Raw genomic sequence first — 16,968 nt, 5'->3', positions numbered from 1 at the left:
TTTTACTGGCAGGACACCTGCTTCTGAAATTCCTCCCTCTCGCCCTTCCCCCTCCCCCCTCCCCCTCCCCCCCAGCCCAACCTCCTAAGATTTACAACACAAAAGCAAACATTTACACTGGTTAAGATTTACCAAAAGGAAGTGTGGCCTGGAATGCTTCGTTTGAAGTTCTGTCTCAAAAGAAGAAGGAGCCCTTTTTTTAAACATATAAAATAAGAGACCTCAAAGCCTTCCCGGTGGTGTCCGACAGGCACTCGGCATAACCAGGCCTTCTCAGGTTTTCACTTGGGCCTTGACGTCAGCACACGATCAATCCTAAGCAGAACTCAGAACTATGGAGTTATCAATCAGTAATGCAATCAAGGGGCTTCCTGGAAACTCTAGGGTAGAACTTTCTTCCTGAGATATTACCAAGGGGGAAGGAAGGAAAGGGCGCCCCAAAAGGGTGAGCCAAGAGGCAAGGCCCACTTTGCAGGCGGGAAAGAGCCTGAGGGCCACCTGCTCTTCTCCAGACAAAGCTGATGCTCTCAGTGAGGCATGTCTAGTTTACTGGAGGTGGGAGAGGGGTGAGGGCACAGCCAGCCCAGGGTGGATGCTGGCTGAGCAGGTGGAATAAGTACCAAACGCCACGGCAAACAGAGTCACCAGAAACTGAGGTCATGCAGATACTCTGGGGGAAAAGGAAGTGAGGAAATTCCCCGTACCTACCCCACGATTGCTGGTGTAGGCCAATGGAAATGCTCTAACAAGAAAAGTAAGGAGGCTGTACTTGTTTGACCTCTGTATTCAATCAGAACCTTCTATTCCTTTGGTGAGAGCACCTAAGGTGCAGTCAACCAAGAATCTTGACCACGTGGGGCAAGTCCCAGGCGATGGTTGTACACGCCGCCGAGCAAAGGAAGAGCTGATAAAGCAAGAACTCACCAGGAAACAGCAGCATTAGCAACCTGACTCTGTCCTAGGCACTTGCTGGCAGCTTTGCCTGACTGCTCACTAGTCCTCAACACTGCCCAGTGAGGAAAGGGTTCTTATCCAGGCCTTGCAGACAGATGAAAAAGCACTGAGGCCGGCTAACCTGGCCAAGGCTGCAGATGATGCTCAAAAGCCCATGCTCTTTGCACTGTACTACAGGGCTCCAACTGGAAGATGTGTATTAAAAGCAGCCTGCATGATACGCCAGAACCACTGGACCTGGACTCTTAAATTGTGGGAGGCCCAGCTCAGCTTTTTTTAGCTGGGTGACCTTGAGCAAGTCCCTCACCACCCCATGGGCATTTCTGATTTCTCTTCTGTCCTCGGCTGCAGCATTTCAGCAAGCTGCACATTGGAGGAAGGAGTCTGCATCCACCCACTTGCTCCAACTTCCTCATCGATCCAGCTGAGCATTCAGAATTTTACCAGCATGAATGCAACCTATTTTGGTAAGGCTTTTTCCTCGTTCCTGGGTCCCCTATAACGGGAGAAGCATGTTCCTTCCAACATGAGCTTATATTCCCTTTATATATCCTTCTAGAGTTGGAAAAGCAGCCAACGCAATGCTCCACTCCGCTATTTTACACTCAGGCTCTCACTAAGTGGACATCTACAAGCACTGGCCTTTCGTGGTTCTTCAGTCAAACTCAGTCCCCACAAAACCTCATCTTTCCTTGGCGAGAGAGCACATCCAGAGCCCCTGAGCATTCATTCTTGCTGCCTCCGGCTTTCCAGGATCTCATAAAGCCACAGTCTTGCTCAGAGCAACAGCTTGGTTCTGAATCTTGGTTCTGAATTTGATCCAAGGGTCAAAATTACAAACTCATTTCTCAGCAGTTCTAAGCTCAGTTTCTCAGCTTGTCAACTGGGTATGAAACGAATTGACTTCACGAGGTTATCACTGAAGAGCTAATGAGACCCCGGGTAAAAGTCTTTTCATCATAAACATTGCAGCACTTCTTATGTGCTGGGCCCTTTAACACACTATTTCAATGAGTCAGTATCAGGCATGCACATAGGAAACAAATACAAAAATACAGGCCCCAGGGTGAACAAATGGGCCCATCAATAAATGAGGGAAATGGAGGGAAGGAGAGAGAAGGGGCCTAGAAGGCCAGTGGGGCCCTGAGTCATGCTAAGAAGCTTCGGGGTTTTCTATGGGCCTTGGAGAACCATGAGACGTTTCTGAGAAGGGGAGCGATTTGCTCTGGAAGGCCCTGTGGAAGGAAGAAAATTCCAGAAGTGGTTGCCACATGAGTTGCTGGAAAAGGATCTTGGAGTCTGGCCACCCTGTTCCAATAGCCGAAGCAAGAAATGACATCTTAACTGTGACGACGGGGGCCACGAAGGGCAAAGGACGGGTGGAAGGGTGGGCTGGACTCTAAAGCCCCCAACTACCGAAAGGTTTCGACAGCTCTGTCGCATCAAATACGCAGATCTGCAGGGATAAACTCTCCCAGGTGCTTATTTTCTAGGTCTCCTGTGTGAAATAAGGCTGCCCGGGTCCTGAACCACTAACTTCTATCCCCACCTTTACCTCATTACCTTAACAAAAAGCAAAATTAAACCAAAAAATCACTGCTGTCCGCTCATGTTCAGAGCAGCATTATTCACAAGAGCCAAAAGGTGGAAGCACCCCCAGCGTCCATCAACAGATGAACGGATAAGAAACATGTGGTGGGCTTCCCTGGTGGCGCAGTGGTTAAGAATCCGCCTGCCAACGCAGGGGACACGGGTTTGAGCCCTGGTCTGGGAAGATCCCACATACATGCCACGGAGCAACTAAGCCCGTGAGCCACAATACTGAGCCTGTGCTCTAGAGCCCACGAGCCACAACTACTGAGCCTGTGTGCCACAACTACTGAAGCCCGCGCACCTAGAGCCCGTGCCCTGCAACAAGAGAAGCCACAACAATGAGAAGCCCGCGCACCACAACGTAGAGTAGCCCCCACTTGCCGCAACTAGAGAAAGCCCATGCGCAGCAACGAAGACTGAACACAGACCAAAAAAAAAAAGAAACATGTGGTGTGTACATACAATGGAATATTACTCAGCCTTAAAAAAGGAAATTCTAACACATGCTATAGCGTGGATGGGCCTGGAGGACATTATGCTGAGTGAATCAGCCAGTCCCCAAAACACAAATACCGCATGATTCCACTTACATGGAATACACAGTGTAGTCAAATTCATACAGACAGAAAGTCGAATGGTGGTTGCCAGGGGCTAGAATAAGGAGCTAGTTCTTCAATGAGTACAGAGTCAGTTTTGCAAGATGGAGAGAATTCTGGAGATGGACGGTAAGGTGGTGATGGTTGCATGGCAACGTGAAGGTATTCAATGCCACTGAACTGTACACTGAAAAATGCTTAAGATTGTAAAATTTATGTTATGTGTATTTTGCCACAATTTTTTTTAACAGTTTGAAAGGGAGAAAGAAAGGAAAGGGAAAGGAGAGGGAAAGGAGACGGAAGGGAAGGGAAGGGGAAAGAAATCATTGCTGGACTGTCAGCAAATGGGACGGAAAGTAATGCAATTCTTTGTCATCCAGGCACACCCTATCTGGAAACCACCTCCTTTTCCCCTTCCAGGCAACATTTCATTACTGCTTAAAAATTCCCCTAACCCCTTCCCCTGCCCCACCTGGGGCTGACTCAGCCCCTTTCAGTATCTGAACGGCAGGAGCCAGCCTGAAGGTAGTAGACGCTGCCACCTTATCCTGTGTCCTGGGACACCTGCAGTTCCCCAGGACCAACTCTGACCCCATCCATCACTCTAGGACCCCAGTCCTCTCCAACCTCAGGGGCACGGGCCCTAGTCCTGGCTGGCTGGCATCCCACGTGAGGTTGGCAGGTTCCAGAAAACCCTTTAGGGCAAGAGGAGGTGGAGCAGCCTGTGGGAACTCTCTCCAAGGGCCCCTGTGGGACAGCCCAGGGCCTGCCTTCTCAGAGGCACAGGAAGGACGGACACAAATGCGGAACACAGAACAAGGCTACGGAGTCAGCTTGCTTCTGCCCATACTGCTGTCCTCCTCACTGACTCAGGGCAGACGGGCCAGGAATGAGGAATGTCTCCATCAGCCCTTCCCCTTGCAAAGAGTGGATCCAGTCACTTCCTTATTCATGTATTTTGAACTCAACTATTACATTGAGTAATAACACATTTAGGGTTATTATGGGTTTTTTGATGAATTGGCCAATTATTATAAACGCTCTCTGTATCTGCTAGTTCTCCTGTTTTGGGTATACTCTATGTGTGGTCATTACAACCATTCCAGTTTTCTTTTGATTAGTATCTGTATGCTATGCCTTTCCCATCCTTTGACTTTTTTTTTTTTAATATTGTTAAAAACATTTATTTTAGTACGGTCTACCGTAAATAAGTCAGTAGAGGTTCCACTCTGCCACAGACACATCTGAGAAGAGCCTGTGTCATCCAACTGGTGAACATCTAAACGATGTCCCATCTCTTATCCCAGCCAGAGTGCACACCTTCCATGTTGTTCCTCTGCATTGACTGCTTCCAAAACCAGATGAGCAAAGAGTCCTTTATCCCCAAAGTAAGCTCAAAACAGTTGGTTCAGTCATTCCAGGATCTGCAACCCTCTTCAATCCCAGGTAAATCACGAGAGGAATAAAGCCCCAGCAGATGGCAAACTGGCCTCCCTAGAAAAGCTGCTGCAGCCTCTGCTTGGCCTCTTTGCTCAGCTTTACCATGGCGATGGCCCAGGCGACACACTTAAGACCCCCCTCCTTTTACCTTTAACCTACCTGTGTATTCACATCAAAGTGAATCTACTGTAGGCAGCCTGTACACTGGAGTTTTGTTTTTTCCCCCCAACCTGACAATATCTGCCTTTTAATTGGCGTGTTTAGTCTGTTTACTTTTTTTTTTTTTTTTGCGATACGCGGGCCTCTCACTGTTGTGGCCTCTCCCGTTGCAGAGCACAGGCTCCGGACGCGCAGGCTCAGCGGCCATGTCTCACGGGCCCAGCCGCCCCGCGGCATGTGGGATCCTCCCGGACCGGGGCACGAACCCGCGTCCCCTGCATAGGCAGGCAGACTCTCAACCACTGCGCCACCAGGGAAGCCCTAGTCTGTTTATTTTTAATGAATTATTAATGTAGCTAGATTGAAGTCTACTAATTTACTAGTTGTTTTCTGTTTGTCTCATCTGTTTCTTGATTCTCTTTTCCTCCTTTCAAAAAATTTCAATAAAAATAACACTATCATCATGTTTGCTTTATACAGTCAATTATCTTTTAAAGAAATTAAGAAAAAATTTTTAAGTCTTTTATATTTCTGGTGCTCTTCATTTCTCATGTAGATCCACATTTCCATCTGATAGCATTTTCTTTCCCCCCAAAGAATTTCTTTTGACATTTCTTATTGTGTAAGTCTGCTGGTGAGCATTTCTCTCAGGCTTTATAACTGAAACTAAAGCTTTTGATTTCACCCTCATTTTTTAAGGATACTTTTGTTGATATAGAATTGCAGACTGTTTTATCTGCCTTTCAGCACCTTAGAGATACTATTCAATTATTTTTTGGCTTGCATCGTTTCTGATAAGTTAGCAATGGTTCTTATTGTTCTACATGCAGCATGTCTTTATCCTCTGGGAGATTTTAAGATTTTCCTCTTTCCCTTTAGTTTTTAGCAAGGTGACTATGATGTATTTACGTGTGATTTTCCACATGATTATCGTGCTTAGGGTTTGTTAAGCTTCTTGGATCTGTGGGTCAATATTTTTCACCAACTTTGGAACTTTTCAGCCATTACCTCTTCAAATATATTTTCTTTCTCATTCTCTCTCTCTCTCTCCTTTCCTTTTGGGAATCCAAATATACATTTGTTAGATTGACTAACAACATCCCACAGATCACTGAGCTTCGGACCATTTTTTTCCAACTTTTTTTTCTCTTTCTGTGCTTCAGTTTGGATAGTTTCTACTGCTCTGACTTCGCGTTCAATGATCTTTCTTCCTGCAGCATCTGAACTACTGTTAGATCCATCTAGGGAAGTTTTCATTTCAGATACTGTTGTTTTCATCTAGAATTTTTATTTGGTTCCATTTCCCTACTGATTTCTTTTCCTTAAAAATCCTTAAACATATCTATAATAAACATTAGTTCATTTTCTGCTAATTCCAACACCTCTGCCATCCTTGGGTCTGTTTCTACTGTATTTCTTCCTAAGTCTAGTACCTTTTCTATCGTATGCTAGATACTCTGAACACTAAGCTGTCAAGAATCTGGATTTTATGTTCCTTCTTTAAAGAATGTTAAGTTTTGTTCTGATGGGCAGTTCATTATTGGCAGATCAGCTTAATTCTCCTGAGGTTCTTTAAGGTTGGTTGAGCCATGAGGTGAGTTTAATGATGGAAGTCACATGCTAAGAATGGTGGACCAGAAAAGCACAAGGAACCTGGGTCCTTTGAGCCATCACCCTGGCCCTAACTGGCCTGACTCTTGATTTTTTTTTTTTTTAATGTGCTAAAGAAGTTATACCTTGAAGTTAAGCCATTGTTATTTTTGACTTGGACAACCAGCCGCTAAACACTATTTCTGTTATAATTCCTAAGCATCTACTAAGTAGCAGGCCCTGTGCTAGGTGTTGGGGATAAAGCAATTTATCGGTTAGATGTGGTTCCTGGCATTTTACAGCTTAGAACCTCGTGCAGGAGATGGTAAATTATGGTCCATAGGCCAAACTCACTTACTGCTTGTTTCATTGGGACAAAGCCATGCCTATTTGTATACATATTATCTATGGCTGCTTTCATGCTATAGAGTTAAATAGTTAAGACAGAGAGGGTATGGCCCACTAGTCCTTTACAGAAAAAAGTTCCTGATCCCTATTTAGGGCAGCAATCCTCACTCAAATTTTTGGTCTTGGGACACCTTCACACTCTTAAAACCTGAGGACCAAAAGAGTTGTTGCTCATATGGGTGGTTTTTGGGTTTTTTTTTTGGCTGCATTGGGTCTTCATTGCTGCACGCAGGCTTTCTCTAGTTGTGGCACGTGGGGCCTAGAGTGTGCATGCTTCTGTAATTGTGGCTCACGGGCTTTGTTGCTCCACGGCATGTGGGATCTTCCCAGACCAGGGATCGAACCCGTGTCCCCTGCATTGGCAGGTGGATTCTTAACCACTGTGCCACCAGGGAAGTCCACATGTGGGTTTTGTTGATCAACGTTTATCATATTAGAAATGAAAACAGAAAATTTAAAAATATTTATTAATTCCTTTGAAAATAAAATAATAAACCAATCACATGTTAACATAAATCACATCCTTATAATTAATTATATTTTCCAAGCCCTCCCCCACAAATTAGTGAGAAGAGTGGCATTATTTCACATTTTTGCAAATGTCTTTAATGAATGGCTTAAAAGAAGACCGCTGAGTCCTAAGAGCTGCTTTTGCATCAGTCTGTTGCAAAACTGCATGTCACGTAGCCTCTGGGAAACTCCACAGTCCTCTTATGATAGGTAGAAAGTTAAAAAGGCAGATAATTTCTTAGTATTATTATGAAGTTTGAGTTTGCAGACCTTCTGAGGGAATTTCAGGGGCCTCCAGGGAACACACTTTGAGAATGGCTAGTCTAGAAGAGTCCTCGGCTGACATTAAACAGAAGAATACATGAGGTCTTAACTAATAACCATTGAACAACTGATTTAAAGAGAAAGACTATTGCTCTGTGAGGGAATATAAACACTGCCCCTGGCCCCATTTGGGGAGCAGGGCGATGATCCCTTGAGGAACTGATGTTAAAAGCTGGGCCCTCAGGGCTTCCCTGGTGGCGCAGTGGTTGAGAGTCCGCCCGCCGATGCAGGGGACATGGGTTCGTGCCCCGGTCCGGGAAGATCCCACATGCCGCGGAGCAGCTGGGCCCGTGAGCCATGGCCACTGAGCCTGCACGTCCGGAGCCTGTGCTCCGCAACGGGAGAGGCCACAACAGTGAGAGGCCCGCGTACCGCAAAAAAAAAAAAAAAAAAAAAGCTGGGCCTTAAGAAGGAGTTAACCACGTAAAGGCAGGCGAGGGGGAAACCTCCCTCCCCGCCCCGCCACCGCTTCCTTCAGTATGTCTGCTAAGGAAACTGGGTTAGGCTTTAGAGAAGGATCAGAGATGAGGATTAACTTTCCCATGACTCCTTCCCTTGGGCAGAGTGACCAAGTCAGAGATTTGCCCTGGGAAGGACCCAGGGTCCTTCTGACACTCCTGGAATTTCCCCTGGAATTAGGGACAGGGGAACCCTAATCTCTCTCACAGGAGGCTAATGACCTACAGATGGGGCACAACAGGGAGGCCCAAATGCTGAGATGCAGAGGATATAGGCCTGAGGACGGTTCTCCAGGCCGTCAGGATGCAAAGTCCCATGGAGACACATGCAGCAACACAAACCCTTAGCTAACTGCCTTACTCCAAGGCAATTAGGAGCCATTCCTCACCCAGATGGTTATTTGCTCTAATAGTTATTGGTTGAAGGAACCAGAGAAACTACCTTTGCACTAGATTCCCAGTCCCATTTCCTGGCCGCCAGCTCTACACAAACTCACTCTCGAAACCAGATGCTACCGAGTTTCAGGATGGATTTCAGAGGCTGCCACTGCTCATTTTTTCTTTCTTTTTTAATAAATTTATTTATTTATTCATTTATGGCTGTGTTGGGTCTTTGTTATTGCGCGCAGGCTTTCTCTAGTTGTGGCGAGCAGGGGCTACTCTTCGTTGCGGCGCGCGGGCTTCTCATCGCGGTGGCTTCGCTTGTTGCGGAGCACGGGCTCCAGGCGCACGGGCTTCAAGAGTGCCACTGCTCTTTTTCCTCCTGACATGCCCAACCTGGGGGTGTGAAAACCTACTGGGTTCAAGCCACCATCTTACTTCAAATTCCCCAGGCTGTTACCCCACTTGGAAAAGACTAGGCAGAGAGGAAAACCGTCCCTGGAGGATGGAAGGCAGCAGATTCTACTCTGAGAGTAATGAAGCCCAGCACTCATCAAACGCATATAGCAAGTCTCACACTTTGCATGAGATTTATCTGTATTAGATCATTGAATCCTCCCAGTAGCCTTATGAGGCAGCTTACTTATTACCCCATTTTACAGGTGAGAAGTTGAAGCACAGAGAGATCTTGCAACTGACCCACAGCTACAGTCAGCAAGCAGTGGAGCCAGCACTAAACCCAGGCAGCACAGCTTCTCAGATTCAGTGCCTTGAACCTTACATTTTACTGCCTTTAGCTTTGAAATGACAGGAGAAGTTCGTTTTTTTAAAAGTATCTGTGTAGATGCTCAACATCACTAATCATCAGGGAAGTGCAAATCAAAACCACGAGATACCATGTCATACCCGTTAGGATGGCTACTATGAAAAAAAAACAAAAACAGACAATACTAAGTGTGTCGGTGAAGGTGTGGAGACATTGGAACCCTTGTGCACTGCTGGTGGGAATGGCAAACGGTGCCGCCAGTGTGGAAAATGGCGTAGCAGTCCCTCAGAGAATTAAAAATAGAACTACCATATGATCCAGCAATTCCACTTCTGGGTGCATACACAAAGGATGTAAAGGCAGGGGCATGAACAGATCGTTTTACACCCATGTTTACAGTGGCATTATTCATGATAATCAAAAGGTGAAAGTGTGTCTGTGAATAAATGAATGGATAAACAAAACATGGTGTAAACATACAATAGAATAGTACTCAGCCTGAAAAAGGAAGGAAATCCTGACACATGCTGCAGAGTGGATGGACCTGGAGGACACTATGCTGAGTAAAATAAGCTGGTCACAAAAGGACAATCCTGTATGACTCCACTCATATGTGGTACCTAGAACAGTGAAATTCGTACAGGAAGAAAGTAGAGTGGTGGTTGCCCGGAGCTGGGGGAGGGGGAATGGGGAGTGAGTATTTAACCCGGATAGAGTTTACATTCTGCAAGATGAAAAGAGTTCTGGAGACGGATGGTGGGGATGGCTGCACAGCAATGGGAATGTACTTAATGCCTCTGAACTGTACACTTAAAACTGGTTAAAATGAGGGCTTCCCTGGTGGTGCAGTGGTTGAGAGTCCTCCTGCCGATGCAGGGGACACGGGTTCGTGCCCCGGTCCAGGAGGATCCCACATGTCACGGAGCGGCTGGGCCTGTGAGCCATGGCCACTGAGCCTGCATGTCCGGAGCCTGTGCTCCGCAACGGGAGAGGCCACAACAGTGAGAGGCCCGCGTACCGCAAAAAAAAAAAAAAAAAAAAGGTTAAAATGATACCTTGTATATTATGTATATTTTACCCAATTAAGAATAAATTTTTTTTAAAGTAAACTAAAACAAGTGTCTATGTAATAAGCCTCAGAATGTTTATTATTATAATTACACTAGGGGCTTCCCTGGTGGCACAGTAGATAAGAATCCGCCTGCCAATGCAGGGGACACAGGTTCGAGCCCTGGTCTGGGAAGATCCCACATGCTACAGAGCACCTAAGCCCTGCGCCACAACTACTGAGCCCGCACGCCACAACTACTGAGCCTGTGCTCTAGAGCCCGCAAGCCACAACTACTGAAGCCCATGCACCTAGAGCCCGTGCTCTGCAACAAGAGAAGCCACCGCAATGAGAAGCCCGCGCACCGCAATGTAGCCCCCACTGGCCACAGCTAGAGAAAGCCCGCACGTAGCAACGAAGACCCAACACAGCCAAAAATAAATAAATAATAAATTTAAAATATATATATATATATAAATACAGTAGGCATTATCCTGAGGAAGAGTCTAATTATTTTAAAAATTGGGGCTGACTACATCTCTGAACTTCTGGATCTGACAGAACACATTAAGTGCTGTGGCCTTTCCTGGGTCCACATGCCAAGCTAAAGAGGTGATTAGCAGGCTGAAACTACTGTTTGCTAATCAGAAAGTTAAAAAAAAAAATCATTCTTTGTCAAAGAGAACAGGAACAAGGGGCCCATAAACCCAGGGGTTATACACTAAAAGCTGGATTATGCAGCGTAACCAGGCCCTTCCATCTTTTCATCGCTGCATTCTTGCCTGTGAACATGTTCTCCCAAAGCCTGGATTTTCATGACGTCATCGGGCTATTGCATTGCACTGATTAACGCATCATTCAACTTGGTGTGGCCCCTCACAAAGGCGGGCGGCATCCCTGAATGCAAACGAAGACACTCTGGATCATGAACAATTAGATCGAAACTGTTCCCGTACACTTGCCTCTCCCTCCCCACACAATCCTGCTTCTCTCTCTCCAGTGAGCGACCTCGTACCAGGAAGACGGGAGAATAGGACTCTTTCTGAAAAGGCTTCTGTGCTCACCTTTCCAAATAGCTGTCGATCCTAGGAGGGCAGGAGGCAAAGAGGGAAATAGGAGAGGAGGTCCTGGGCGGGGAGTGGGGGGGTGCCTGTGTTCAGTGCCTGGGAACTGACGGGGAACACGTGCCCTGTGGGTCATCGCAACCTGCCTGCCGGTCCCCCAACCATGGGGCCACATCTCTCGTCCTCACCACCCGACAGAGCAGGGTCTGTGGGATCTGGCTGCCTGCGGACTCTAGGAAGGAGGCAGGATTCCAGCCATGGCTCCCTGGAGAGCTCGAGAGCTTAACTAATTCCCTAATCAGGACACGTGGACAAAACGCTCTGAGAAATGGTGGAGAAATGGTTAGCGATGTTATATCAACAAGCACCAGTGACCTCTAGGAGACAACGAAGCGGCACTGACAAGCACCCGGGGCCGTGGAGTCACAGAGCCTGCAGTAAAATCCAAGCCACTCGCCAACCTGCTGTGTGACCTTGATAAATTCTCTAGCCTCTCTGGGCCTCAGCTGCCTCCTCTGGAAGGCACAAGCGAAACGGGAAATGCATGTAAAATTCCTCAGTAAATGACAGCTGTCACAACCTCCAGCTTGGGGGAGGGGGTGCTGCAGCATTGAACAAGATTTTTGAACGTTACCATTTTCTGAATGTGAAATTTTGACCAAATGATAACATTGTACTGTCTTCCTCCTGGAAGGGAAGGAGGAAGGGTAATTTGGGGTGATGAGAAGAGAAAGAATGGATTCAGAAATGACATCCTCATGAAAAAATCACCAAAGAAACTCAGTAATGACCTTAAAACCTTATAATCCCTGACGCCCTCATGGAATTTCAGCAAATGTCTGAAGGGTTCTGACAGAGCCCACATTTAACACTGGCTGCTCCCTTCTCACCAGCTCAATGCGAGAAGCATTTATTTGCTGAGGGCCTACTGTGCACGGAGCCCTCAGCTGCTCTGCCCTGCCACCTATAATTCAGCCAATCCTCTTTCTCTCCAAAGAACCCAGGAAGGTTCCGACCCTACTTCGGACTGAGAGCGGGTGCCCTCACTCTGACTTCACACGTTAAGAGGTCAGCCTGTCTCCCGGGCTAAGGTCCCCTGTGGTCACAGCAGTCTGGGTTGACCCTAGAGTCTCAGCAGGCCAGGCCTTTCCAAAGTCACCTTGTCCCACGACCCCACGTATACACAGATAAGCAAGCAAGATCAGAGGAGGCACCCTGGACTGGTAAAGCAGGTTTCGGGGTGCTCAAGTTGTTAAGATTAAGGAAATACACTTTGTTTTTCAGAGCGAGGTGATGGGAAGCATTCTTCAGCTCACAGGCACCTGGCTCTCCCTTCACCAACACGATTAAGGCAGCCTGTCTGGGGCTTCTCCTATTTTTGCCTGATTTCTGCTGGGTCAACGTTTACCAGTTTGGCAAATGGCAATTCGGAGCCTCACACAGAAAGCAGTAGCAGCAGTCTCTGAGAAACGCGGGGGGAAAGGACTCTGGGGAGTTTCATGGTCCGATAGCTCTATTCTTTGACTCCTCCTGCCTTGACAAGGGGAGGGGGGTGTTGAACATTCTAGAGGCCCTGAGTTTGGCGTCAGGCTTGGGGCTGGCAAACCATCCTTGAGCCTTTTTCTTCTGCTGGAGTTCTTCCAAAATGTAGATAGAGAGCTAGGCTTCCACTGGGGACGCCTCAGCCCCAAACAGGTGGGCTGTGCCCCAGGCCAGCCAGAGCCCTGGGCTCTCCTTGGGTCCATTACTTGCCCTCTGGCTCCAAAACTTGACCTAGGAGTTCAGAATGACCGAGAGAAGAATTGGAAGGCGGCAGCTTCCTACTGGGAAGCATCGACTTTTCACCCTCTACTCTGAAGCCTCACTGTTACCTCTCAGCTGCCTTTGCTCATATTCATCTATTAGTTCTAATTAGGCGCAAAACTTTGTGCTGGGCCTGGGGAGGCTCGGCAGGATGCGTTACCATTCAGTGGAGAACACAGACAGGAAAAAAATGACGACGATGTGGCAGAGCCGTGTTAGCAGGGTGCACAGCGGGCCCCCTACATGAGCTGGGACGAAGACAGCTAGGCAGGCTCCTGGGAAGAGGTGGCCGTTGAAGTGGGTGTAGCAGCACAGGGAGGGAGTACCAGCAGGCAGGGCAAGGATCCGGTTTATGCAAAGGAAATAAAGTGCCTGGTGGGTAGGGGGAGGAGAGGTTTTTAAGTTTCAAGGTGTATTAGACTCGGCTGGGTGGCAGGTTAAATATGCAGATTCTGGGAAGCCCCACTGAGATTCTGATTCAGTCGTTTTCAGGTAGTGCCCCAGGAATCTGTGTTTTACAAGCTCCATGGGGGAGTAAGGCAGGAGGTCGGTGGATCACACTCTGAGAAACCCTGCTTGGAAGGATTGGGGGAAAGAAAAAAGCCATTTGTGGCTTTGATGGGATATTGATTTTCCTGGAATGTTCCCAAAGGGACTTTGGACGGCTCACTAATGACTCGTTCTTCAGTCATTTTACATAGACACACATACAACATCCAGCAAACTGGAAATGAATGCAGGGAGGCTGTCGAGAGCCTTGCTCACACAGTCGGGCAGGATGACGGTAGGTGTTATCTCGGGAATGTGTCGGGGCAAGGTCCACGCTTATGCCGGACCGCTGTTCACAGGTGAACCCGGGCCAGGGAGCAGTGATGGGAAAGCCCTCTGGCATGCAGCCACACCTCCCCACCGCCCTCATGCTAGGAAGGCAAGGCGGTCCACAGGGCCTCATACAGACTTTCCCTCCAGCCTGCAGCTGGCTGCCTGCCCCTCCCGCCCCCGGTCCCCCACCAGGAGCCTGCCCTCTCCTGCCCCAGTGCCACCCCACTCAGGCTGCCCCTGGCTGGGTCCAGGGCTGCGCATGGGGGTCCTGGCTCAGCCGGTCCCAGCCTTGGCCACAGGCACTGTTTCTGCTAGTCCCCTCATGGCGGTACGTCTGCCCTGTTCAAAGCTAGTTCCAGGGAGCCTGCCATTTATTTTGTTGGCTCAAGCCTCTGCCTGGGAAGCTTACTGGGGACCCCAGACCTGCTTGTCTTGCTCTTGCCACTGTTCTCTAAGGGCTGGAATCCTGCCTCTGTGATCTCTGCCAGGTGCCCGCGGGCCACCTCCTCATTCTGTGTTGCAGTTGAGAGACACTGCCCCTGCCACCAAGGGTTCCCATCTTCTGACTGCCCCGTGCACCCCGGAGACCACGTCCTGCCACCGTGGTGGACTTCTACACGGCCTGCATCCACTCTGACCTCTGGCATCTGACCCCACTAGTGGGCAAGCTGCAGGCTCAGGACCCTGTCTTTTCTCAGCAGGTGTGACTCCCACCTTTCAACTGAGCCCTCCCCCACTCCCATCCCCGATCCGGCTTCAATCCCTTATTCCATGTGGGGCTGTGGGAAAAGGCTGAGAAGCTCCCTCCCCTCGGCAGTGTTTATACCTGGTTGTAAGAATCCACGGCTTACTGATATTATCTCATACCTATACCGGAGCTAGTTAGAAGCACAGTCAGCTACAGAACAAAAAAACAAAACAGCGCTACGCAGACATAAGTGGTGTTGACTGGCCAGGGCTACTCAAACATTAACCTGCAAGGACCACTGGGGATCTTGTTAAAATGCACTTTCTGATTCAGTGGGTCTGAGGTGGAGCCTGAGATTCTGCATTTCTAACAAGCTCCCAGGCGATGCTGATGTGCTGGTCCACAGGCCCCACTTCCAGCAGCGAGAGTCAGGGTCACGGAAATGAATGGGAGCTTGCCACAGGGGATGAGGCCAAAAGCAGGGCTCAGAATCGAGCATGTGCTCAGCGAGAGTAACCACCAGGTCCCCTAACTGCCAGACATTCAGAACAGTTGACTCTGGAAGTTCTGAGAAAGAACGACCTAGGGATGCCGGCTGCCCACGGCCTCTCCTGAGTGGAGAGCTGCCGTGCTTGGTATGACCCCTGAGCCCTGTTGTGATTTCTTGTACCAGGTGAATCCAGTTCAAGGCCAGCTCTGTCATCTTTCCAAATCAGCATCTCTCACAAGAAGTTGAACTGGGGACACCGGGTTACCTGTGGCTGCTGAGGCGAAGAGTTACGAGGTCGGCTGGGGCTGTGAAGGTCATATGGGTCACCTGCAAACTAATGTGATGATGTCATGACTGTTAGCATTCTTAAGTACTTATTCTGAATATTGCTCTCGGCTCTGTGTCCTAAATAAGAGAATCCACGCTATAATTCTCACAATAACCCCTAAAAGTGAATGGCGGTCTGATAGCGTGAGCTCTGGAGCCAGAGAGCCTGAGTCTGAATCTTGGCTTTGCCACTTTCTAGCTGTGTGACCTTGGGCAAATTACTTAGCCTCTCTGTGCCTCCACCTCCTCAGCTATGAATGAGGATAGTAACAGTACCTCCCTCAGAAAGTTAGTGTGACAGTTAATTGAGCTAATAAATATAAAACACTTAGAGCGGGGCTTGGCACCCAGTAAAATCTTGGCTATTATTACTCTTCATCTTATTTGTATAGAGTGAGGAAACTGAGGCTCACAGAGATTAAGTAGCTTGCCCAGGGTCACATAGCAAGTTCAAGGCAGAGCTAATTCATAACATGGTTTACGAATGTATGAACCAATTTTAGATTTGTTGTAGTCTGTCTGTAGGTTTCAGAGGTAGCAGAAACCATGACATGAGCGGGCCGACAGGAGGGAACAGAGGGGACGTACGTGGAGACCGCTGTTCTTCACGGCCTCCAGCTGCAGCTCCCGCCATCCCGGCAGTGGGGGCCGCTATGCCCATCCTTAGATTCCTGTGAAATCTCTAACCTCACAGCAGCCTCTCTTTTCTAGAGCCATGTCATGTGGGCCTCTGTTGCTTTTGACCAGAACAGGCCTGGCTTAAAGTAGATACCCTCCAGCCAGAGCGGCGCGGGAGATGACAGATGAGGGAAGGCCTCGTGGAGCAAGTGGTACCCCACGTGGCCGGTGAGGGAGGCGGGGCGTCAACGTACACAGATGGGCAAAGCTGTTGGTTTGAGACCCGGACTGGATTCAGTTTTAGATTTGTGGTAGTTTGCAGTGCTCGCCTGGACAGAGAAGTGATGTCCAGCCGGAAACTGGAAATAAGCCCCTGAAGTTTCACTGCAGAGCAGGTGGTCGAAGGCCTGGTGACACAGGCCACCACTAGGGAGGAGACTGCACAATGCCTTACTCTCCTGGATAAGAATGACCGCCGGGATAGGAGGAGAGCTGGCAGTACGGTTAGACACTACAGGGAGGTCAAGGAAGATGCCACCGCAGGTCTCCTGGTGACACTCCTGGAACTTTGCTCAGAGAACAGGGGCGGGAGGAGGAGGATGGAGGGTAAGGTGGGAATGGGGGTGGTGTGGGGTGGTGGGTATGGAACCCCTCTGTGTCCCTCAGAGAAAGGGGCATGGGTAGGACTGAAGGCTTACTCTTGGGGAGAGAGCACCTGAGCACACTCTAGAAACCCATGGATGCCTGAAGAAAGGAAGAGATGTTTTTGAGGTGAGGACCAATAAATAAGTAGGCCAGGTTGTGGAAGAGGCTGAAGGGATTCTAGTCCTGGTCGAGGCTCTAGAATGATTTGCACTTTGAAACAAGTCTATTCCTTGATCAGTACTTCTCAAACCTAGGATGGTATCAAAATCACTCAGTGGTTCTTT

The 16,968-nt window shown here is 48.5% G+C and overlaps 1 protein-coding gene and 1 pseudogene across 3 annotated transcripts in view; both read right to left on the bottom strand.

Annotated features, from left to right (window-relative positions):
* WWC1 (WW and C2 domain containing 1) overlaps positions 1-16,968 on the bottom strand; it is a 148,686-nt gene that overhangs the window by 116,497 nt on the left and 15,221 nt on the right. The gene's annotated exons all lie outside the window — the stretch shown is intronic.
* On the bottom strand, positions 3,637-7,107 carry LOC309805616 (mitochondrial import receptor subunit TOM7 homolog; annotated as a pseudogene). Its single transcript has one exon. The product of its transcript is annotated as a mitochondrial import receptor subunit TOM7 homolog (transcript).

This window comes from Mesoplodon mirus (assembly GCF_964341445.2).
Source record: "Mesoplodon mirus genome assembly, chromosome: 5".
NCBI lineage: Eukaryota > Metazoa > Chordata > Mammalia > Artiodactyla > Ziphiidae > Mesoplodon > Mesoplodon mirus.
This window is presented reverse-complemented; position numbering and strand designations above follow the sequence as displayed.